The sequence below is a fragment of the Mus caroli genome, unplaced genomic scaffold (assembly GCF_978045245.1).
Source record: "Mus caroli unplaced genomic scaffold, Mus_caroli_1 scaffold_14, whole genome shotgun sequence".
NCBI lineage: Eukaryota > Metazoa > Chordata > Mammalia > Rodentia > Muridae > Mus > Mus caroli.
Genome location: NW_028227269.1, coordinates 26713619 through 26738709, shown reverse-complemented (window position 1 = coordinate 26738709; position 25091 = coordinate 26713619). Strand labels below are relative to the sequence as shown.

Below are 25091 nucleotides of genomic sequence, written 5' to 3'. Positions count from 1 at the left end.
TCAACAAATGGTGCTGGCACAACTGGTTGTTAACATGTAGAAGAATGCGAATCGATCCATTCCTATCTCCTTGTACTAAGGTCAAGTCTAAGTGGATCAAGGAACTTCACATAAAACCAGAGACACTGAAACTTATAGAGGAGAAAGTGGGGAAAAGCCTTGAAGATATGGGCACAGGGGAAAAATTCCTGAATAGAACAGTAATGGCTTGTGCTGTAAGATCGAGAATTGACAAGTGGGACCTCATGAAACTACAAAGCTTCTGCAAGGCTAAAGACACCATCAATAAGACAAAAAAACCACCAACAGATTGGGAAAGGATCTTCACCTATCCTAAATCAGATAAGGGACTAATATCCAATATATATAAAGAACTCAAGAAGGTGGACTCCAGAAAGTCAAATAACCCCATTAAAAAATGGGGCTCAGAACTGAACAAAGAATTCTCACCTGAGGAATACCGAATGGCAGAGAAACACCTGAAAAAAATGTTCAACATCCTTAATCATCAGGGAAATGCAAATCAAAACAACCCTGAGATTCCACCTCACACCAGTCAGAATGGCTAAGATCAAAAATTCAGGTGACAGCAGATGCTGGCGAGGATGTGGAGAAAGAGGAACACTCCTCCATTGTTGGTGGGATTGCAAGCTTGTACAACCACTCTCGAAATCAGTCTGGCGGTTCCTCAGAAAATTGGACATAGTACTACCGGAGGATCCAGCAATACCTCTCCTGGGCATATATCCAGAAGATGTCCCAACCGGTAAAAAGGACACATGCTCCACTATGTTCATAGCAGCCCTATTTATAATAGCCAGAAGCTGGAAAGAACCCAGATGTCCCTCAACAGAGGAATGGATACAGAAATTATGGTACATTTACACAATGGAGTACTACTCAGCTATTAAAAAGAATGAATTTATGAAATTCCTAGCCAAATGGATGGACCTGGAGGGCATCATCTTGAGTGAAGTAACACAATCACAAAAGAACTCACACAATATGTATTCACTGATAAGTGGATATTAGCCCAAAACTTAGGATACCCAAGATATAAGATACAATTTGATAAACGCATGAAACTCAAGAAGAATGAAGACCAAAGTGTGGACACTGTGCACCTTCTTAGAATTGGGAACAAAACACCCAGGGAAGGAGTTAACAGAGACAAAGTTTGTAGCTGTGATGAAAGGATGGACCATTTAGAGACTGCCGTATCCAGGGATCCATCCCATAAGCAGCTTCTAAACGCTGACACCATTGCATACACTAGCAAGATTTTGCTGAAAGGACCCAAATATAGCTGTCTCTTGTGAGACGATGCCGGGGCCTAGCAAACACAGGAGTGGATGTTCACAGTCAGCTATTGGATGGATCACAGGGCTCCCAATGGAGAGGCTAGAGAGAGTACCCAGGGAGCTAAAGGGATCTGCAACCCTATTGTTGGAACAACATGATGTACTAACCAGAACCCCGTAGCTCTTGTCTCTAGCTGCATATGTATCAAAAGATGGTCTAGTCGGCCATCAATGGAAAGAGAGGCCCATTGGACTTGCAAACTTTATATGCCCCAATATAGGGGAATGCCAGGGCCAAAAGAATGGGAATGGGTGGGTAGGGAAGTGGGGGGCGCTATGGGGGACTTTTGGGATAGCATTGGAAATGTAATTGAGGAAAATATGTAATAAAAATATTAAAAATCAAAAAAAAAACATTAAGATATTTAATCAAAAAAAAAAAAAGAAAGTAGATGCTCTGTGGAGCGATCATCTGTCTTACCTCAGTTGCTGACCAGAGTCCTTGCTCAAGTCAGTAAGTAATGAAACTGTGCTTGTGGCATAATAATTCCACTTTCTAATAAGCTCTCTCCCTTCAATGTCCATATCAGCCGGCAGGTCCACTCTGCTTACTGAGTGCCCTTCCTCTCTGTTTACCCTGTATTATTTATTAGCCTGAGCTAACACCCACACCTGAGCCTACCTTGACATAACATAGAACAACTGTGGACCAGTCAAGGTAATACTACTGTGATAGACTATACACCTGCTTCACTTACCATACCATCCTGTATTACTCCTCACAAAACAAAAAGGATCTGTTTCTGTTTTCTTTCATTTTATTTATTCTTGCTTGTGTGTGTGTGTGTGTGTGTGTGTCTCCTATTTTGTTTTAAAGACATATACCCACTTGGATAGAAATATAGAAGATAGAGAGCAGATGGCTCAGTGCCAAATGACCTTACATACAAGAAAACTGACTCCAGGCAGCAGTGGGGAAAGCTTAGAGCCAGCTTCTTGACATCATTCATACTCAAGCACTGGAAGCATCTGGCTGCCTACAGAAGCTCAGTAAACAAAGGAACAAGCTCGGAAAAAAGGTCGGGCACAGTGGCCCAGGTCTGCAATCCCTCCATCAGGGAGGCTGAGGCAGAAACACCATGTGCTATGTAGAAGGTCCTGTCTCGGCACAGACAAGAAAATATATACAAAACCCAAACAAGAAGAGCAAGGCCAGCTGTCTGTTCTTAGAGCAGTGATAAGCCTGGCACAAGTTGGCAGTATCTTGAGAGGAAAGGTGATATCATAACAGACACAAACACTGTGAAGCATCACACAGAAATGTTAGGTTCATATTAAAGATGCTTAGAACTCAAATGAAATAGCAAACACATAGAAAGACCAACATTTAACAGAATTAACAAAAGAAATAAAGGCCTGCAGAGATGGTCAGGTGGTGAAGGCACTGGGCCTCAAGCCTGAGACTGAATTCAATCCCTGGGACCCACATGGCAGAAAGAGATTCAACACCTACAAATTGTCTTCTCATCTCCAGACCCATGCACACACACACACACACACACACACACACACTAAGTAAATAATGAATGAATGAAAAATTAATTCTTACACAGAAACCAGTAAGCTCAGCTAATTACACCACAAATCTTTCCAAGCATTTAAACAAAGGGCGAGGTACCAGGTACGACAGTTCCTGCCTATAACCCCAGCACTTACAAAGGAGAAGGAAAAAGACCAAAAAATTCAAAATTTGCTGTGCTACATAGTGAGGTATCTTAAAATGGGAAGAAAGGAGAGGGCAAGGAAAGGAAGGAGGGAGAGAGAGGAGGAGGACTGAGGAGGATGAGAGGACAGAGGAGGGTGGAGGGAGGATGGAGAAGAGATGGTATAGGGAGGAAGATTACCTACTTAATACCAAGAATCTAGAAGGAATTATAAGATATCCTATGGTCCCACCTCACTAATATAGATATAAAAATGGTAATAAATAAGGCTCAATGCTGTATACAAATAGCATAACATGGGAATGAAGTTGGGTCAGAAGATGGCTTAATGGGTAAAGGCACTTGCCTCCAAGCCTGGCAACCTGAGTTCAATTCTCAGAACCCACAGAACGGAAGATAAGAACTAGCTCCTGCAAGCTATCCTCTGACCTCCATATACACACTGTGGTCTAAGTGTAGCAACACTCTTGGAAGACTAAAAATGGAAGAAATTTATTCATGGGGAAGGAAAGGACAAGGGGATCAAAACGTGGGGGAAGAGAGAGTTGGAAGCAAAAGGAAAAGTCCTACAGAAATGTAAGCATTGTGGATAAAGTGTAAAACTGTGTGAGAATGGGAAGGGACAGCTTCGCACTGCCAAGGCCACTTAACATACTAAACGGAGAGCTACATCATCAGTGTGAAGACAGGAAAAGAAGAAATCACACTGTCATTGCTAGCCAGAAAGTGCACATGACTCTGCTGGCACTGTCAGGAGCAAAGCATCTGAGCAGCAATATAAAACTCAGCTGTCTATCTACTGGGTATCACAACAAAACCAAGGATTTAAATGATGCCAAAGAACAGTACATGAACTACAGAGATGCCTCACAGGTAAAAGCTGCATGGCGCTCTTCCAAAGTGCAGAGTTCAGACCCTAACACCCATGTAAAGCAGCTTACAACCACTTGTACCTCTGCCTCTACAGCCACCTGCATGCATATGCACATCCCCTCTCCCTCTACAGCCACCTGCATGCATATGCACATCCCCTCTCCCTCTACAGCCACCTGCATGCATATGCACAACCCCCTCCCTCTACAGCCACCTGCATGCATATGCACATCCCCTCTGCCTCTACAGCCACCTGCATGCATATGCACATCCCCTCTGCCTCTACAGCCACCTGCATGCATATGCACATCCCCTCTGCCTCTACAGCCACCTGCATGCATATGCACATCCCCTCTGCCTCTACAGCCACCTGCATGCATATGCACATCCCCTCTGCCTCTACAGCCACCTGCATGCATATGCACATCCCCTCTGCCTCTACAGCCACCTGCATGCATATGCACATCCCCTCTCCCTTTCACGCCCCCCCCACAATTAAAAATAATAAAGAATCTTTTATTTGGCACTAAAAAGTTTAGTGTCAAATAATATTTTAACTAAAAACGTGGGGGGGGTGCTTAAACAAATAACATTGACAAGAAAAACCAAACAAATAAACAAATGGTGGAACAGGCCATGTTCATGGATGGAAGCTCACTCAGCACTGTGCAAAATTTATGGGGAGTAGAAATTAAGAACTTGCATGAGAGTTGGACAGTGATGGCTCACACCTTTAATCCCAGCACTTGGGAGGCAGAGGCAGGCAGATCTCTGAGGTCTAGTTCAGCCTGGTCTACAGTGAGTTCCAGGACAGCCCAGGCTACACAGAGAAACCCTGTCTCAAAAAACCAAAAAAAAAAAAAAAAAAAAAAAAAAAAAGGATATCTACTCACCAAAACACATTATTATTTGAGCTTCATCAAAATAAAATACAACTCCATTAAAAATGAAGCAAAACAATGGAGGAAAAGCAAAATGGGGAGAAACATTGTACTACAAAGAACTCACTAAGTACTGTATCCTATAATAAAACAGCCAGCACATTTTTAAAAATGGGTGTGAGACTGAATGAGACAATTCAGCAATGAAGATGCATAGATGGCCAGCATGTTCCAGGAACGATGCTCCACACCTTCAGTAATTAGAGAACTGCAAAATAAGATTGAAGACACACCACGCCCAGCAGGACAGCAAATGCCTAATGCAAAAAGAGACAACTTTGAGTTGAAGAACCAGATCTCTCATGGCCGAAGAGTGAGAAAACAGCACACACACTTCCAAAACACCAGATGACCCAACAATCGCCAGCTTGGAAAGCCTGCTTAAGCTTTAACTTCCAACCATCTGGTAGTTAAGCCTGGCCCTTCCTCTAGTGGCCGTGTGTAGACTGCTGCAGCCATATGTCAGGAAAGGCCTGAGCACAGTGATGGACCAGAGGAGAACTGAGAGGATGAAAATGAGGTGGCTCGCCCAGGGGTTCTCCAACAGCAGTGTTCCTGCCTAACGCACGTGCACATGTGTGTAAAGACAGATACATTGAAGTGGGTGAGAAAGAGTGAGCAGAAAGCTGAGAGAAGGCGGCCTTGACCTGGGCTCAGCTGAGCCAGTTTAAACCGGGACCCCACTGACTACAGAGACAGCAGCACAGGGGTGAGGAGTCTTCAGTCCTAGAACAGTATACACCATAAAAATCACTGCAGGCCACACCCAGAATCACCTGCCGCCATTCACTTGAACGGTTAATCACTGGGCAAAAGGTAACAAACACCTAGATATGTGGGGGCCTGCGCAGAAAGATGTGTGCTCATATTACCAAGTGGAGAGCCAAGATGTCACCATGGACATAACTGGGGACCAAATGTCAAGTAAAGTCCTGAATTTTACTTACAGAAGACTCCTTGGGAGTGGGCCACTCTGTGTTATCTCGACAGTCCATACATATAAAACGAGATCCACAAGAATAGCAGTTTGAGGGATGTCCATGGCTGTGGCCTGAGCAGTCAGAGCTTCTGAAACTGCTGGCTCCCCTCATACTGCCAGAGGGTAGTAGAGACTTAAGCCTACTCCCTCCCAGAAAAACAAAAAGGAAGGTACAGTCTTCCATAGAGCTGTGTCTGCCCCCCTACAGCCTCTGGAATATAGTCTGAGGCCTACAGACAACCTCACAAGACATCACACTGACCAGTGTTTGGTGACATCATGCTGACCGGGCAGGTGGAGAATGCAGAAGGCCTCAAGGGCAGGAGATGCAGCCACCCAGGGACAGGGACCCGGCACTTCTGTCAAGGTTCAGAAGGTCAAAAGAAAAGCAGAGAAATTTCTCCATGGAAAAGGAGACACAGAGCTGGGTGGCCCTACTCTACAGCCAGCCCAGCATAGGCACAAGAGGCTGCCAGTTGAGGACCAGAAAAGCCTTGTAGAAAGGTCAGAGAGAGAGGAGATGACCCCGTCACGTCCCATCTGGAGGCCCTGCAGTATGGAGCACGTCAGTGGAAGAAGCAAGCACAGGAAGAGCCCAACACTGCCTTCAGATCCTGAAGCAAGGCCTCTGTCTCCAGCAGAGTCTCTAATCCTTTGGAGCACAGCTCTGACCATTCTGCTGGGCTAAAGGTGGTCTCCAGGACATGAGCCAACATGTGCCCCATGTCACTCATGAGACTAGCACCAGTTCTGAAGCAAGGCAGGTCAGGAATATACGCCCAGAACCAGGCTGGACCAGAGAACATGCAAAAGCATATAGCAGAGCCTGGCCAGGCCTGACATGACCCACTGCCCCCATGCACACAGGGCTGGGGCCACCCGCATACAGGGTCTTAGGAACCGACACACTTAGTGGGGGAAGAGGAAAAGGCAGAGCTGGTGAATTAGTAGGGAGGGTTCAGCTTAGAGGTAAAACCTAAAACTATACAACAGGTACTAGCATCCATTCTTAGGAACTGCTGACCAGACAGACAAGGAAGAAACTACTCAAGACAAGACATAAAACACTGTTCTGTCCTCAAGCCATGCAAGCATGCAAGCCTGGAGGGATAGTCAGACTAGAAAGAAGAGATACACCAGACACAAGGACTAGATATTCACCTGGTGACAACTGGATGTTCCAGGCCCCATCAACCATCAAAGAGCACTCTCAATTCTCACTGTAACCAACACCTACTCTAGGCTTGAGTGTGCCCCTGGGCTCTGAGCCAGTCAGTGCACTGATGCCCCCAAGTACAGAATCTGAACAGGGAAGCCACTGAAGTACTGAGTATGCAGACTGACCCAGGAGCCACTGCCCCCATCAATAGTGGTAACCTTTTCAAAGATAGTCAGGCTCTACAGAGGGGGACCTAGCATCGCTTTAGCTGTGAGCCAAACATCACTGCCCCAGCAAGTGGCAGGGACAGTGTAGCATCCTTACTTTTAGTTATTAGAAACTGCATGTATTTATGACAGATAATACATGTTCTGAATTGTGTAAGCCCTGAGATAAAAAAAAAAAAAATGGAACCAAATTAATATAAGCATTACTTTACAACCCCTAAAACCTACTCCTTTACTGACTTTCAGGTAAACAACAGATCACATATTGTTTGTGATCTATTGGTCACCATGAACCTTTCCCTCTTGTGTTAGTGAAATCTGAGTCTTTCGACCAACATTTCCTTTTGTCCCACCCCAGCCACTGGTTAACCACCATCCCCTTGGCTGTATGGCTGGATAAAACAGGATAATGCAGAACTGTTCTTCTGTCTTTGGCTTGTTACACCCAGTACAAAGTTGCCCACACTCACCCAAGGTCTCATTAGTTTCTCAGGCTGAGTGGCATCCCACTGTGCATCTACTTTCCCCAGCCGCACTCACAGCACAGGCCTTCTGCCCGCCTTCCCCTCCCCTTCCCTGCCTTCCCCTCCCCTTCCCTTCCCTCCCCTCCCCTCCCCTTCCCTAAAGCATCAGTTTTCTATTATTTCTCATGAGCACTTCTCCAGTGTCCTGGCCTACCTACACACGCTCACAGAAATCAACAGGTGTGGTCATTCACACATTTAATCCCAGCACAGAGGGGAGGGGAGAGGGAGAGGGAAGAGGGGAGAGGGGAGAGGGTCTCAGGAGAAGGAGGAGAGGGAGGTCAAGGGATAGAGAGATGTCTCGGCCCCACAGTTCCAAGTTTGACACCCAAAACCCAAGGACAAAACAAACTCTAGATAAAATTTCCTCTGATTTCCACAGGCATGCTGTAGTGCACCCACTCACACTCTCAGACACACAATAAATAAAACCCGATTGTTAAAAATGACAAACTACGATATGCATGAGAGATAGCACGGAGTACTTCCTTCCTAAGCCCAGGTAGCCTCGCTTAATGTATTTTCCATTTCCACCCATTTTCCTCAAGTGTTCATAGAAAAGCAAAGACTTTTAATGTTTTCCACCATCATCCCTCAGCATTTATCTTTCATTGCTTGACTCTGAAAACTGCTGCTTGAGTTGCTGACGGAGTCTCAACCAAAATCATTCAAAGTGAGGCTGGAGAGACAGCTCTGCAGATAAGAGCACTTGCTGTTCTTGCAGAGGACCCGAGTTTGGTTTAAGATCCACATCAGGCAGCTCACAACCACTCCAGCTCTGGGGGATCTGACACCCTTTCCTGGCCTTGAAAGGTACACACATGGCATACATAGATAGACACAGACACTGGGCACACACACACATATACACACACATAAATACTTTTTTTTAAAAAAGGAATTAAAAACCACTCAGTGTACTTTGGCTGGGGACTAGGCTAGGGGTTACAACAATTTTAGAGAAATCCTGCATGTGCTTCTGCTCTTCTATACTATGTAGCTTTTTCAAAGCTGCCTTCTTAGCATTGATCATGATGATCATGAAACCAAAATACTGATCAACTTTGAAAATTTCGAAGATGCTCTAATATCAAGTATTCAGTCAATATTCAATTCTCTGTGTAAAATAAATAAATAAGTACACCCACCTCATATGTGGGGGTTTTTCATCTTTCTTTTTTTTTTTTTTTTTTTGGTTTTTCGAGACAGGGTTTCTCTGTGTAGCTCTGGCTGTCCTGGAACTCACTTTGTGGACCAGGCTGTCCTCAAACTCAGAAATCCGCCTGCCTCTGCCTACTGTAGAGTACTGGGATTAAAGGCGTGTGCTACCATGCCCAGCTGGTTTTTTAATCTTTAATATATTAAATTGTACATACACCAAAGAATTGTTTTAAAAGCAATTTCTTTATGAATGTGAAACGCTTGATATGCGAAACTACTTCATATACCTAAGGTAGCATATATATTTCTTAGGCAAAAGGGGGGCTAAAGTGGAAAGGTACAGCAACCTTTCCCCCAGATGGATGTGAACAGCGAGGCAGTTAGCAGAGACACCGCTGGAAGGTGGATGCCTAGGGCTGGAGGACAACACTGTGTCTGACCAGTTTCTTGGTGCAGTGGACACAGCAAACCTTATCAGACACTTTCCAAATGTTGCAAATCAGCATTTCTCACTCCCAACACCAAACTGCCAGCCCTGAAACCGTACACAGGAGCAACACTGCACAGACTGAGCAGCGAGTATTTAGTATGTATGAATATGCATGCAACAATAAGAATATAAAAGGACATATCTGAAAGAGAGCAAGGAGGGGGTGTGCGGAATAACCACTGGAGGGAGGAAAGGGAAAGAAAGAAAGAAATGTTGTGATTATATTATAATCTCAAAATTAAAGGAGAAGTGTTGGGAAGCAATACGTTTCTCTAAAAATTAGTAAGTAAAAAAGCAAAAATGACTGTCAAGTATATGTAAATTTATTTTGAAAAATTACAACTTCTGTTTCAAAGCTTATACTGAAATTTTAATGGGTTCAAGAATGTCCAAAATTACTCACAGAAAGATGTTAACACACAAACATACCAGGGAGACAAGAAAGCTGCAGGTGTCTCACTCCAGCAGCAGCTGCCAGCACCATGGCCCTGGAGATAAAACCACAGCTTAATGAGAACTGTGGTGCCAGTCCCAGGAACTAGTGGGCACGACAGGAAACTCTGCATCCTCAGAAGCAGGTGAAATTTAAAGTAAACAGAGCTAAGCAGGAAATACAGGAGGGATGCCACAGAGACACACAAATTGGTTCTGAAACTCGGAGGATTTCCATAGCTGCATGCATCTCAGCAGAGCAGTCAGTGCACATCCAGTGGATATCAAAGAAGCAGGGGTACTTTCAAGGAGGAAAGCCCACCTTCAGAAGCAATGGGCTCTAATAACCAGGGAGGCATTGATTGGGCTTTTATTTCTGTTCTAATACGTGCCTGAAATAAGGTGCTATCATGTAACCACCTGGGCAAGAGTAATACTACCATGTCTAGGAGCTTGCAGAGGGCACCAGGCACAGATGCTGTATAAAACAAAGCCTTGGCATGGCACAAGAGATAAGGTCTGTGTGCAAACGAGACAGCATACCAGGCACAGCCTCTGGACAGAAGCAGGCCACCACAGGAAACAGGATCTGCATAAAACCAAGCACTAGGGCACTAGACCTTCGCCCTATATACAGCTAAGCTTGGGAGCCAGGCACAGCCTCTGTACACAAGCATATCATAGCACTGTTGCACACCGCAACTCTGTCATGTTGATACAGAGCCAGAGAGCCACAGGATAGCTAAGCTAGAAAGGAATTCAACTGTCACTCAATAACCTGACCTCTCTATTTTAGCAATGAGGAAACTGAGGCTAGATGCAGGTAACCGACTCTTCCAAGTTCACAAGGTTCATAATATTACCAGCATCGGGAATAAAATAGAGACTCTTGCCTCAGAAAAGTCCACTGCTTTAAAAGAGAAAATACTAAGTTATGTCTTTAAGACCAATTTGATGCTTCTATTTTTTTATATGAAACACAAGAGCTAAAAGCACTTAATGAGATAAAAAGATAATCAGGGCAAAATGAATGGAAGAGGCATACTTGAGACGCCAACTGTATCCATGGAGTGTGCTGCATGCTGTAAGGGATTAGAGTCAAAAGGCTTAGAGGAATTCAAAGGAGATTAGAGCCTTTGTGGGCTGAAAAGCAGCTGCAGCCAGCTTGCTAAAGGGCTAACAATGCCCTGGCTGGGGACGTGGTGTGATCCCCAGCTGGAGGAGGAGGAGGCTTCCACGGCTGCTGCATAATGAGGGGATTCAGAGTCTAAGGGCTATTTTTAGAGACTTCAGCCACCTCAGCATCTGGTGCAGACCAGGCAGGTGAGTGAGACGAAATCCAGTCGAGGCAATCACCTGACACAGGCACAGATCTTGGTGTACATTGAGTGCTTTGGCACCTGAGATTAAAAATACATTCTCCAGTGGCCTCCACAGTACACTTCAGAGATGTGGTCACATGCAGAATGCACAATAAGTATGAGGGATGCACAGACTGACGCTAGAGAGGGGACAGGGCTGTAGGTATCCCGGCATGGCACCAGGTCTGTCCCCTTGTGTGGCACTTGTCCCTCTCCAGGAAGATGTAATAGGGCACAGACATCTCTCAAGTTTCTGTGCAGGTGACAGGTGCGTAAGTTCTGCTCACAGTGCAAAGACTGCTTGGGAAGTGGGTGTGACAGAGAAAGGCTGTTGTCAGCAGTACAAGAGTTCTACCCAGCAGCTCTGCTGCACTCGAGCACCACACGATTCACTGCAGGTGCCAGCAGAGCACTGTCCTAAGTGGTCAGGGAACAGCCTTGGCCTTTTGCTCCATTCTTCACCTGAGACAAGTCACATAGCAAGCCCTCAGTCTTAGGAGGACCCCAGTTCTCTCAGAGAAAAGAAGTAGCTAGACCTGTAAGCAATGCCTCTAGGACCATGGACTCTGCCAATTCCTACAGACTTGAGCACAGACTACACATAGGTCTGTGCTCAAGTGGGACTGCAGGGCTCTGTCTCAAATCCAGCTCACAGAGGCTTAGCCCAACCTGCACTTACTTCGCTGATTCCTAAGTGTGTATCAGAAAAGATGGCCCAGTCAACAGCAAGGCCAATCCTTTCTCCCTGGCAGCATCCCATCTTTGGTATGCAGGAGAGCCAGTCATCTGAAGGGGGACAGGAAAGTCCCAAGAAGTTTAGCTTAGAAAAATGCCAGTCGGGCTGGTGAGATGGCTCAGCGGTTAAGAGCACCGACTGCTCTTCCAAAGGTCCTGAGTTCAAATCCCAGCAACCACATGGTGGCTCACAACCATCCGTAACAAAAATCTGATGCCCTCTTCTGGAGTGTCTGAAGACAGCTACAGTGTACACACATAAAATAAATAAATAAATCTTTTAAAAAAAGAAAGAAAGAAAGAAAAATGCCAGTCAAAGGCACCAGACATTCCATCATGGGTGGCACAGAGCAAGGCCCCCATAACTCATGAGCTGGCTGCTGCCTTCTTTCCCAGCCCCAAGGCAGAATCTGTTGACCTGAGCACAAAGCCTGTAGAGAAAGATGCAAATAGCCAGGTTCTCCAGCAGGGGGTGCAGTCCAGGTGTGCCACAGCTACACAAATGAAAGCAAGATTTAATATTGAGATTGATGCTGCCCTTAATTATCACCAGAGCAGTTTGAAAGGGTCCTCAGAGCCACCTATTACCTAGCAGGGTCAGGTACACACACATGTCCTGCTACAGACTGTATCAATCCTTGGGTTCTCCACAAAAGCTGGCCAGAGGCTGAGAGAGTGAGTACTAGTCAAGTGTGGCTATTATGTATGTCCATAAGTTAAGATTGGCACAAAAGGGCACGAGACAGAATGTGGGACCATGTGGCCTTCAAGCCTCAAGTATTGACTCTTTGGCCTTTCCAGCTGCTGTATCCACATCCTGTTACCAACTTCCAGCTTCAGGCAGTAACCTCACTAGCACCCTCTGTTCTGTACACACTGCAGAGGGCATACTGCTCATAGGAGAAACACTGAATGGAGACTGTAGGGAGAAAGGCTAGAACAATGTGGGCCATTAAGTGGGTCTCTATCCCAGGCCTCTCTGTACCCTCTGCTTTGGTCTACACAGTTATTCCCAAGCCTCTCTACACAGAGACAGGGTAGATAGCTTCTTGTCCACACCAGCCCTAGAAGGCCTTGTATCCATTCCCACTGGTGGCTGCCAGGGGGGCTCCCAAGCTTCTGCACCCCGTGGACTTTTGGAAAGCGGTCAATGGCTTGCCCAGAAGAGGCAGACAAGCTCTGGATTGTTCTGGCCCCAGGTTCTTTGCCCTCCTGGACCTGGACGACACTACTCCACAGGCTCAGCACTGTCTCAAGGTGCCTTTTCCTCAGGTATCCTGGCATGGTACTAAAGTCCCCTTCTGCACGAGAGTAGCTACTTTCCTCTCTAGTAATTCTTCATTGAACTTTCCTGTTTACATTGCCTTCTGCTTTGCACCCAAACCAGAACACACAGACCAGCAGGGGTCAAGCCCTCATATTACCTGGTTAACAGCAGCCACAGGGAGAGGAGGGGTTCCTCAGATGCCCAAGGAAAACAGGTCCACAGGGTGACAAGAAGGCCCCATGACGTTTCCAGCACTATTATAATTGACCTGGAGCAGCATGGGGCACTTTTGTCACTAAACAGCCAACTACTTGTGGCCTTTTTGGGTCTGGAAGGTACCACTTGACTTGCTGACAGTGGAGCTCCACCCTGCGGCCTTCAAAGCTGGTAGCTATGCTTGAATCTTAGCAGTCAGCATCACACTGGCATCCATAGAGTCAGGGAGCAAACCTGGACACCTTCAATGGAATAAACACAGCCAGATGCTGAGGTCTTAGAGCCAAGTAGTGAGTGTCCCTTACACATACCTTCTCCTGTCAAGGAACAGTCCAAGCCAGACGTGGCAGCAGACACCTGCAACTCTAGTACATGGGAGGCTATTGGCTGATCCAACCCTGGTCCTACTGAAAGAGAAGAAACTCCACAACACAGGGAGGACCATGTCACACGGTGAGTGCGGGCAACCCTGTTGGCCATAGCACAAACAAACACAGCCACCTACTCCCCAGTGGAATTCTCATGCTCTATAAGCACTGTCACTTCAAAAAGGTGGTGAAGGAGTATGCTCAATCAATCGGGACTCTCCTACACAATGCCCTGTGTCTCTGCTTACTGGAGAGTCCTGAAGCCTGAGACTAAGAAGGAACCCTCCCTCAGCTTTCAGAGATATTCTTCCAAAATGGCTCTAGCAGCCATTACATAGGAGGACTGCTGAAAGAGACTGAAGGCAAACCCCAGGAGACAAAAGCCAGAGAGACAACCTGGCCACCCACACTCTCCAGACAAAGAGACAGTTGAAAACAGTGCCCCCCCACCCCCCCACTGATAGGCAAGCTACTTGACTAAAGCATGGACAGTACAGACCTGGCCCATGAAGAGCATTTATGACTATACAGCAGGCCCCAGGAAGCCCTGCTCCAGCCCTGCTCTGCTGCTGCCAGCTGTGCCTAGGGCCTCAAGTGCACTGCCTATGCGCCACGACCCTTGGTGACTAAGATCTGTGTTGCCCCAGAATCCGCCAGGATGAAGGAGTCCCCACACGCTGGGTGAGGAGGCCCTTCTTTCTAAAATAGTCAGTATGGTTTCTAGCTGCTACTGATCAAGCTGGCTATCTTAAACAGAAGGTGGCCCTGCACAGACATAAGTCATTCAGAGGATGGTTCGACTGGCTTGTGTCTAAGAGGTCAAGGCATGTCCAGGTGAAAAGGACCGCTAAAGCAGCTTGACATCCCCAGCTGAAGGCTAGGGACACATGCAAAGGATTAAAATTAATTTTATCTTAGTGTGCTCAACAGTTTATTTTAGTTATCAACTAGCAACAGAGTCTAGGACTTCTGATGTTAGCAACACTGACAACAATTTGACATAAAGTTACTGCTGTACTGTCCACAAAGTTACTAGACAATGCATTAAATACATAGCTTACTTCCAAAAGACACAGAGACCATCACCAAGAGCAAAGACTAAAGCTAATCAGAAGAGCCAAGTGTGAATACAGCTTCCCTATCAGTACTGATCCATCTTGAGACCCCAGGACTCAAACACAGCAGTAAATTAAGCTGCAGGCACACAGAGACAGTAGGGACTGAGACCTCTGTGACAACCAAGGCTCCCAGAGTAAAGCCCGAGCTAGGAAAGACGACTCTCGGCTGCTACTGGAACCATGAAGAGCATATTTATCCCCTACATAGACACCATTTTCTATTCTGAGGAAGTGTAACTTAAATGGGTCTTTTAAACGTTTGATTTGGGAGATGGGGTGCACAGAAAAATGGCTCGGTGGTTACTACTAAACTTGGCGACCTGAGTTCAACCCCTGAAACCCACGTGGTAGAAGACAACTGATCCTACAAGTTGTCCTCTGCCCTCTGTACACAATCTGTGCCACGCATGGAGTGGCAGCATACCATGGCATGTGTGCACACCCCACACACCCCAACAGCACATTACAAATCAATACTTATTTCTTTGAGTTTGTTTTCAGAATCCCCCAGCAGGAACTCCGAGTCTGAGGTAATAAGTAGCAGAGTGAAGAGGAGCAAGCAGTCTAGGGCTCCAGTTGCCATTTCCTGGCAAGAAAAGGCAAAGGCAATCAGGCAGCCCTGGGGAAGAGGCTGGCCTTCGACCCACAGCTCTGGCAACCTAAGGTGGCCCTGAGGATTACAGTGAGCTGCTAACTTCTGCTTCATGAGTGGTCAGCAGTAGAGAGGAAGTTTGTCTTGACTTCCGCATCTAAAGCTGAGGCTGAGCACCATCTAAAGAGGGAGAATAAGCGGAGCTACTCTGAGGGCCTGAGGAGAGAAGCAATCATAAGTTAGGGCCTGTGGGCAAGTCTGTGGGGCACTGCCTTGATTAGACTAATGCAGAAGGGACAGCCCACTGTGGCTGGTGTGTGGCTGGTGTCACCACCAGGCAGGTGGCTCTGGGTGGTATAAGAAAGCAAGCTAACTAAGCAGGCCATGGAAGAAAAAATAGTAAGCAGCATGGCCTCTGCCTCAGCTCCTGCCTCTAGAATCCTTCCTTGCGCTTCTGCCCTGGCTTCCCTCAGTGACAGACTGTAACCTATGAGATGAAGGAAGCCCATTCTTCCCCAAGTTGCTTCTAGTCATGTATTTATCACAGTGACAGAAGCAAACAGGAGAGGTGGTGAACACTGACTGTCAACCTGACAGGATCTACAAGGGCCTAAAGGATAAGCCTTGGGGCTTGTCTGTAAACGAGTTTCTGGCCTGGGTTAATTGAGACAGACTGGCAGTGCCACTCCACAGACTGAGATCCTAGACTGAATAAAAAAGGAGACGATGAAGTGTCTCAGTTCCTTTTCTAAAACATGATGACCAAGACAACTGATAGAAGAGTTTATCTGGGATTTATAGTCTCCAGGGTTAGAGTCCATGGTGGAAGAACAAAGACATGAGGGCAGGAGTCTATGGTCACTTACATCTTAAATCTACAAGTAAGAGGCTGAGAAACAAACACTGGGAATGCCACATTTTGAAGCCTCAAAGACTGCCCTCAGTGATACACCTTCTCTAATGAGACCACACTTCCTAATCCTTCCCAAACCACTCCACCAACTGACAACCAAGTATTCAAACATACGAACGTACGGGGGCCACTCTCATTCAAACCACGTGAGCTGAGCGCTCATCACTCTGCTTTCTGACTGCAGATGCAGTGACACCAGGCGCCTCACACTCCTGCCACCTCGCCTTCCCCATCACCAGGGGCTGAACCTCCAGGTGGAAGGGGCTTTTGTTGGGGGTTACTGCTATTGCAGCAGTTTGTTTTCTCCACTATGGTACAGGGGATTTCCTTCGGGGAGGGTATTCAGTCAAAAGCAACTGATACAGGAATCAAGTACTCAGTGGAAGAAAAGGCACAGTGAGGAATGACATCAATAAAGCACACCAAAAAGAAGAGATTATCAGATGGAAAACATGGAAATGGAAATACTAAACTCAGGTGTCAAAAAACAAGCAATAATGCCCAATTAAATTTGAATTTTACAGAACTACTGGCTGTTATGGTAATGAGTAAAACAGTCATAAAAGTAAAACAGGCAAGACCAGAGCATCTAAAAACTCTGGGACACAGTCAGGATACCAGACCTAAGAACCCAATCCTAAGAAGTAGCTGAGATAAAAACTAAAGACATATAAAATATATTCAATTAAATTAGAGCAGAAACGTCCCAAAATCTGAGTTAAGAGTTTAAATGTTCTTCCTTTTAATTATGAGTATAGGGAGGAGCCGTATGTGAGTGTGGGTGTCCACAGAGACCAGATGGGTCAGATGCTCCTGAAGTTAGAGACAGCTGTGAGCTCCCCATCATGGGTGCTGGGGATCAACACCAGGTCCTCTGCAAAAGCAAGCAGGACATGTTCTTAACAACTGGATATCTCACCGGCCCTAAGTGTACAGGTCCACCACCTTAGATGTTTCCATCATCTCTATAAAAGAATAATGATGGATCAAAGGAAAAAAACCAGTAAGGATCCCAAACCACAAATGAGAAAGCTCAAGACTGAACTCCTGCCTCCTCTGCTCACCTGGCCCTCCCTGAAATGTACTTACCTATGGTCCTGCACTGCTTCTGAGAACAATCACTTACTTATCTTCACATTTAGTGCTTGGTGTGATCTATTGACCTTTTAACTAATTTTAATTTAAAAAAAAAAAGAATGTGCTGGAAATGCAGTGTCTTAGGTGGAAGGATCTGCTGATGACAGAGCTTGGAAGCTGAATTAGTCCTCTGGGCCTTGGCAATAAGATGACCTTTAGAGTCTCCCCAGTCTGACTCCTGACCCTGAGTAATGCATCCCTGGATGGGCACTGTATACTTTCAGCTATAGTACAAGAGACACACACAACCAGGCTCCATACTCATACTCTTCTCTCAACCTCTCAATCCCCTCTATTCCTCTCCCTCCCTTCCTCCTCCTCCTCCTCCTCCTCTTCTTCCTCTTCCTCCTTCTTCTCTCCCTCCCATCCCTTCTCCCTCTCCCTCTGCAGAGAATTGAAGCCAGTACCTTCTGAAGTATCTTCCAGTGAACTGCAGCCCCAGGCCCTGGCAGGCAGCTTTCCCGAATCTGGGGAGACGTGTGCACAACAGATCATGAGCTACTGTTGCCCTTGCTGCTATGTAGAAGTAATAACTCTGCTTCGCACAAAAGAAGGTGAGAGGGAAGAAAGGGGGGAGGCTGGGAGAGAGAGAGAGAGAAACACCCCAGGCTGTAGGCAGCCCCAGGCATTTTCCAGAACCCAGAATTCACTGTGGCTGGAGGAACACACCAAGTCATCCTCAAGCCTGTGGAGGCAGAGCAGCCTGTTGGGAGCTGATACGTGATAAAACTCACAAACAAAATAGAGCCTGAGTGAGAGCTGGCCAAAGAAAGGACAGAACAGAACTGCAGCCCAGTGACCTCAGACCCCACAATGACCTCAGACACCACAATGACCTCAGATACCACAATCTTAAAGACATTCAAGTAAGTGATGGAATACAAATGTGAGGGAGTAACAATACTGCCAAATTTTAAAAGAAGCCTTTTTGGATTTTTGTTTGTTTGCTAGAATTAAATGAATTATCTAGAAATAAAAATGACAGTTATTTAAAAAAAAAATCTCACTTGGCAATTAACAGCAGTTCAGAAAATCCCTGCAATTCAAACTGACTGGAATAAAGATGTCAAGAAAGCATTGGACACAGCACAGGAAACTGAGGAGGTGGCGCTGAAGAAACAGGGTGCTGTGACAGCTGCCACACAGTTAAGTGGGGTACAAGGGAAAATCACATGACACCGAGGCCAGAAAGCTTTACAGAATCTTAAGAGAGAGAGAGATACAAATTCTCTGGGTCGGAGAGTAGGACAATTTCCAACCAGCATAACTAAAAGCAAAGCCATCCCTGGGTTACCTACAGAGAAGTGCAGAACCTCCAAGGAACAGCAAATCTGAGCATGGCAGACCTGGTGAGAAGCCTGAAGCTGGTTTCTCTAGAGGAACAATGAGGTCTAGAGCAGTGCATTCCGGGCTGCACAGAGGGTGTCCAGTCAGCAGAGCAAGATATTCAAGAAACATGGGCTTTACCTGTGCCCACAATCCCAGCACATACGAGACAAAGACAGGAGTTCTCAGGCAGCTTAGGCTACATAGGGAGATCCTGTCTCAACCCTCCCCACCCAAAGAAAACTACAGGCTTTCTCAGGTTATCAGAAGCATGTGAAGACCCTCTGAAGGCAGCTTCTAAGACACCCAAAAAAGAGGCAGCATGACCCCAGAAGGAAGGTCTTAAGTTACAACTAAGAAAGCCAATGCAACAACTGAGATGGCATCCAGACATGGAGGATTGTGATGCGAACGGTAATTTTAATTCTGCAGAATTTAATTGATGAAGGTGAGATTTAAAACCTGTTGAACAATGTATGGGGTGAGGGTGCAGAGGCATTCTTGCTTTTTACACTGTGGGAAGGAAGGCAGGGACTATTTAACATAAGTTTTATGTTCAATATAAACAATGAACTTCAAGAATAACCACTAAAAGAGCCAAAACCACCAAGTGACTATAGAGCCACAAAGTGCTTCTTTAAGGCTCACCACCACTCAAGAAACCAGAATAACAAAGCTCACATAACATCAGATGAGAGAAGTTCCATGATCGCCATGCTGTAATAAGCTAAGTGATCAGCTACAGACTGCCAGACAGATTTGTAAAACCTAGCACAACACTAGGCCAGGAGCTAGCTCTGAGGGAAAGGACACTTTGCCTTCAAGCCTGAATTCCCCAGGCAGTCCCAGGAGCCCACAGGCACAGGAGGAGAGAGATGATCCCTCAGTGTCATCCTTTGGACCCCCGGACAATACAAACACAGTAGATAAATAAATATTTTTTTTAAAAGTCAGTGAAACTTTCTTTTCGAAAATTAACCCTAAAACGTAACGATATAGACAGCAAACAGGAAATGATAAAGAATTAGGAACAGTCGAGATGTTTTAGGGCATAATCAAAGTTTCAATCCACTAGAATTATACACAAACCCTTTAAAGATAATTCTGATTTCATTTAATTGTGAGACGGTATCATGATGTAAAGCCCCCATGTTCTCAATCCATCTCCTTTCCTCTGCCTCCCACATACTGGGGTTACAGGTGCGTGTTTCTGAACTTAACCTTAGTTTACATGTTTGATAAAACTGTAACCAAATATGTCACAGGAAATGAGAGAGCCACTAAGACTTCCCTTTCATTAACTGAGATTCGATGGGAAAACTTAAGGCTTTACAAGAATTAAACACAACTTTCCTCAAACATAAATATAACATACAAAGAGTCATAAATAAAGCACCAAAAACTTCAAACACTTGGCAGACAACCACATTTTATTTTTCATGAGTGTCTCTACCATGGGAAACAGATTCTACATAACGTTGTAATTTGAAAACCACCAGGAAAGATTAAGAGACTGGGGAAATCTTTTATCTTCAAAGATACACCTTGCTCTAAAAGGCCCTAGCAAACAGAGCTGACCATGGAAGCCAGAAAGAAGCCATTACCTCGAAGTGTGATCCTGCCGTCCTTAGACACCTAATGCCAGCAGCACAACTGAAGACAAGGCAGCTGCACACAAGGACAGAACACAAGCAGAGCTGGGCTCAGAGCCCTAGCCAGATGTGAGCTGATACCACAGCATCCTCGGGTGCCAAAGACCTGTCCCAAAATATCAGGGCAAGCAGTGAAAGGATCACACTAGACTAAGGAAGACACTCACCTGGTAGACAATACTAGTACTTACATATTTTCAAGACAAATGCACTCCATTTTCAACATGGCCATTTAGGGTGAGGAGTGATTGTTTACTTCCTTGTTGTTGCAAATGGTGTACATGAGATTTACAAGATGTTTCCTTGGTGATTTATTGGAAATACAGTACCTCCTCCGACAGACCCCACAGTCATTCATAGTGAGTGTGCTGGGGTCCTGTGATGACAGGTACGCAGTGCACAGGCCTCCTCTCCATAGGAAATGCTGTTTCCCAAGGAACCTAAGAGGCAGCCCACAGGAATGGAAAGTCATCTTCCTGCTACTCCAAAGGGCTGTATGTCTAAAGTGGGAGAAGCCCAGGCCACCATCTCCTTTCCTCCAGTAATCCATAGCCTTAGGTCTATCAGCACACGCAAAACAGTGTCCTCTGCCAGGCCTAAAGCTGTGACTGATAACCCCCCAGTCCCTGCTTCACATCAACTGTTCTAAATTGTCCAGGGGCAGCTATGCTTGTGGGTCTCTGCAACTGTGCTGGGTGCTGTGAGAAACACTTGAGGACCTCAGCATCACTTGCCACAGACAACACTCTCTGCTGGTATATCCTGGGTGGACAGCTTCCTATGAGTTGCAGTTGTTCAATGCTGCAAATATGGCTCAACAATTATGAAAACTGCTGCTCTTGAAGAATCTAAGTTAAGTTTCCAGTACCCACACAGGACTTCTCACAACTACCTGTGACTTCAGGGAATCTGATGACCTTTTCTAGCTTCCAAGGGGATGTGCGTGTGTGTGTGCACGTGTGTGTTTTATTCAAAAACAAAATAGTGAGTAAAAATAAATCCCTGTTGTCTTAACAAAAATGTAAGAATAGCTAATGTTAAAAATAGCAGCCTAAATACAGGAGAAAGAACCAGCAATGGCAACTCTATTATTAGACTTAAGATACTGACATTGTCACTGGCATATCCACTATCTAAAATACTCCTAAAGTTATATATATTTTATACTTTTAGCAATACAATAAGGAGTCACCTGAGGAACAAAATGACAATAAAATTATGACATAGACACTGTGATTACACATTACAATTTGACCCAGTAGTAGAATCCCATATTGACACCTCAACAGAGCTCTCTGATTCCTCTGAGAAGATGAATCCCACCAATATCTGAGCCCAAGGCCTCAGTCCACCTGGGCTTCTGCTCAACTGGCAAGACCAATTTATACCAGCTGTGTGTTGTCTTGGTTAAATACTGATTTAAAATACTTAGGAGAAGTTTCTGTGAAAACGATGTGCAATGTTCTTAAAAGCCGCAGTAATAGCAAGCTATTTAAAAATCCTGCCTATTTAGAAGACAAAAACAAAAACAAAAGAAAACAAACAGAAAACACATACAGGGGCAGGAGTCGCAACAGCAGAGCCTCTACATTCAGGCTGCGCATTCCCTCCTAGATGCTGTACAACTAAAACTGGAAAGCCAGAGAGGGGTTTATGGGAAGAGTTCTGGAAAGGGGGATACAGATGCACGAGACAGGGCTCAGAAGAATGTCTTGATCTCTATCACAGATAGATAGCATAAAAACGATGACAGCCGGGGCTGAAGAGATGCCTCCACAGTTAAGAATGTGTACGTGCAGTGCACTTGTAGAGGATCCAGGTTCCGTTCCCAGGACCCATGTCAGCGGGCTCTCAACGGACTCTAACTCTAGCTCTAGGGAAAATCCAATGCCCCAGCTTCCATGCACATAGCCATACACAGTCATACACACACACACACACAAAATTTACAAATAAGTAAGCAGCATGAACACACATTTACCTAAAACAATGGCATTAGGCGAGTTACCCGATAGATGCTTGGCAAACACTAATGTTTATGGGGAAAGGGACAGCCTGCCCATGATTTGCTGTCTCTTCTGAAGTAGTTGACTTGACCAGCCTTGGCTGATGAGTGAGGGCCTATGTGTCCACTGAGTGTGTGGGGTCACTTGGGCGGTGCTCCATCTGATCCTGCTAATAGCTTGTAAAATCTTGGCTCAGTCATGCAACCTCTGTGAAGGCAGCTATCTTGTGTGTGAGCCCCAAAGACTGCACAGGAGACAGAGAAGTGAAAAGCACACCACCAAGAGTCCTTCCTCTCCTTCACAGCTCTGACTCTGAGCTGGAGCATCACTGCCTAGCATATCAGCTGAATGGAACAAAGGGTGCTCTGTCCTCCACCCCACATCCTTAACTGCATTAGTCATTCCTGAGATTATCAGGAATGCACCTACAGCTGCAGTATGCCTCAGGACATCTCTAAAGCATGACTCCAAGTCCTTTCTAGTGATAACCCCCAGAGGTCTGGAGGAGTCAAACAAGGGCGGGCAGCAAGCAGGCTGATGTCAGAGCCATCTACAGCCTTCCTCTCCAACCCAGGCTGCCCTGCCTTCTCCAGACTTCTGATTTCTTACCTGAGCCACATTACATGTCTCCACCCACACTGGCTCTGAATATGCCCTCTAACAGAACTGCAGTGCCCAGGGCCCTGTCTTCTTTGATCACAGCTCCTATTTCACTATTTACCTAGACCTGCAAGACATCTGGAAGGGAATAAATAGGTCAAGACATAGCCTGATTCAACAACCACGGAGCAGCATAGGCTAGCAGCCAACAGTGTTCTCTCAGGGATGATGAAACATCTCAGTCAGTAAAGTGCTTATATTGCAACATGAAGACCTGAGTCTAAGAATCAGGTAAAAGGCTCCCAAAGCTGGGGAGGCAGAGACAGATAAAAGAAACACTGAGGCTTGCTGGCCTTGGTCTACTTGGCAAGCTCTAGGCCTGGCCTATGAGAGATATCCCCGCCCCCCCCCATAACTCCTCCCCCTGGAGCCAGAGTTAGCAGCTGTTTCGAGCCTGCTGACATGGGTACTGGGAACGGAACCTGGATCCTCTATGGGTGCATCTTCTTGTACAGCAAGTAGAAAAATTAAAATTCTGGCTCTGCTGTTCCCTTCCAACTTTTCATGTACAGGTTGACCTATTCCCATTGATCTCTCTCCCTGCCACTTCTATAATGGAGCTGGAAGGACGATGGCCAGTGGCTCTCTCCCTGAGCTGAGCTTGATTCAAAGAGCCCTGGCTATTGGAAAGGTCTGCCTTTCTAGAAACCGAATGTCTCCAGAGGGAACAGAGTGTGAATGCTTACCCGCACTGACACCCTGATACCTGGCCTGGCCTAATGGGGATGCCATGCCCAGGACCAAACTATTCAGTCACCACCCTAGCATCTGGCACATGAAGCAGACGAGATTGACACATGGTTGATACAAACATCTGCCTGCTCTCCAGAGCAAACCTCGATAACTAAAAAAAGGGCAGTGGCATCCACAAAATGTCAAACTATTTGCTCTCTGGAGAGCATTCCTGTTACAGAGAACCAGTGGGTCCTCAGCATGAGCTGAAGCATCAGATCTGAGAGATGGGGTTTTACACTGATCAGAGCACTACTCGGGCACTCAGCCATGTCAGACATTAATTAACACCCTTGCACAAAAAAAAAAAAAAATCACACCTTCATTCTTTGAAAATCTAGCGATTTGCAGACTGTCATGTTTAGGTTTCTACTATTTTTCCTTGGGCTGAAATACCAAAAAACACTCTCTTACAAAAATACCCACTTGATACAATTTACACCTAAAAAAAATCTTAGTTTTCTAAGTAAATACGAGGAAAGTTGTTCCGTCCTGTACAAAGAAGGGGCACAGGGCAGCCATCAAGAAGGTCCACGTGGCTATCAAAGGAAGCGTATTATATTTCTGGATTCTGCTAATCAGCTGTCTGACCACAGGCAAGCTACTCCAGCAAGTTCATAGGCTTTGGTGCCTTTGCCTGCAAAATGTAGACAGGTCTCAATCTCTGGGGACTTTGGAAAAGAGAAAGGAAAAATGAGCATCCTCACCCCATGCTTGAGACAGGCTGACAGCAAGAGCAACAGCTCACAGGAAGGGCCAGTAACTAACACAAGAAGGCAGTGTAAGCGCAGCTTCACCAAGCCTGTGCAAGCAAACTGACCACAGCAGAGAACAGCATACATGGTGTCTCAGTTAGGGCTCCCACTGTGTGAAGAGACACCATGACCAACTCTTAGGGGACAACATTTACTTGGAGCTGGCTTACAGTTTCAGAGGTTTAGTCCGTTATCGTCATGGTAGGAAGCATGGCATCATCCAGGCAGACTTGGTGCTAAAGCAGGAGCTGAGAGTTCTGCATCTTGATCTGAAGGCAACCAGGAGGAGACTGACTTCTACAGGCAGGAGAAAGGTTTCTTCTGCCCTGGGTGGAGCTTAAGCACAGGGCCTCAAAAACACACACCCACAGTGCCACACCTCCTCCAACAAGGCCACACCTCCTCCAACAAGGCCACACCTCCTAATAATGCCACTTCCAGG

General features: G+C 45.9%; 1 protein-coding gene across 3 annotated transcripts in view; it reads right to left on the bottom strand.

The window, feature by feature from the left end:
- Eipr1 (EARP complex and GARP complex interacting protein 1) overlaps positions 1 to 25091 on the bottom strand; it is a 118739-nt gene that overhangs the window by 43596 nt on the left and 50052 nt on the right. The window contains exon 1 of one of the 3 annotated variants that reach the window (XM_029484737.2): positions 17926 to 17973. The exons of the other annotated variants lie outside the window; for them this stretch is intronic. The gene's annotated coding sequence lies outside the window, so the exon portion shown is untranslated. Of the gene's footprint in view, positions 1 to 17925; positions 17974 to 25091 lie in introns of those variants that run through there. 3 annotated transcript variants of the gene reach the window in all.